This window comes from Schistocerca gregaria, chromosome X, assembly GCF_023897955.1.
Source record: "Schistocerca gregaria isolate iqSchGreg1 chromosome X, iqSchGreg1.2, whole genome shotgun sequence".
NCBI classification, from domain to species: Eukaryota; Metazoa; Arthropoda; class Insecta; order Orthoptera; family Acrididae; genus Schistocerca; species Schistocerca gregaria.
The window spans coordinates 694,658,168-694,658,958 of NC_064931.1; the positions used below are offsets into that span (position 1 = coordinate 694,658,168).

Consider the following 791-nt stretch of genomic DNA (forward strand, 5'->3'; position numbering starts at 1 on the left):
ACTCTTTGTGTGCAGCCAATTTTTTCCTTGCATCCTATTGGTGGATACTAGGACTGCTACATTTGGTGGGATTCGATTCCGCAACTACCCACTTTCCAAACCATTCTGGATTTTTCACCCATTGGCTCCTATTGGTGGATATGGACTCCTTAAGGTAATTTGGTAGGAAGTCCATTAGGATGGAAATTTCAAATTTCAGCTCAGTTGTCTGCTATGTCCTTAAACAATCAGTGGAGGGGTTTGATTGATGTGTCTGCTCTCAGTAGCACTCTTGGGAACAATAAATTGATCAGTCGGGAATTTGACGTTGTGATTGGGTTTTTAAAGCACTATAGAATTTCGAGGCAATGGCCTTGCCACAGTGGATACACCGGTTCCCGTCAGATCACCGAAGTTAAGCGCTGTCGGGCGTGGCCGGCACTTGGATGGGTGGCCATCCGGGCCGCCATGCACTGTTGCCATTTTTCGGGGTGCACTCAGCCTCGTGATGCCAATTGAAGGGCTCCTTGACCGAGTAGTGGTGGCTCCGGTCAAAGAAAACCATCATGATGATCGGGAGACCAGTGTGCTGACCAAACGCCCCTCCTATCCGCATCCTGAGCTGAGGATGACACGGCGGTCGGATGGTCCCGGTGGCCCACATGTGGCCTAATGACGGAGTGCTAGTGCTATAGAATTCCGAAGCTTGTTCACTCCACTACATGTGGAAGGAATAGGAAGGGTCTACTGCGTAATAAGACAGAGTTCACTGAGATGTACTGAGAAGCACTACATATGACACACTTGAGCCA

The 791-nt window shown here is 49.1% G+C and overlaps 1 pseudogene; it reads left to right on the top strand.

Annotated features, from left to right (window-relative positions):
* Nucleotides 1-343: 343 nt before the first annotated feature.
* On the top strand, nucleotides 344-461 carry LOC126299710 (5S ribosomal RNA; annotated as a pseudogene).
* Nucleotides 462-791: the final 330 nt, after the last annotated feature.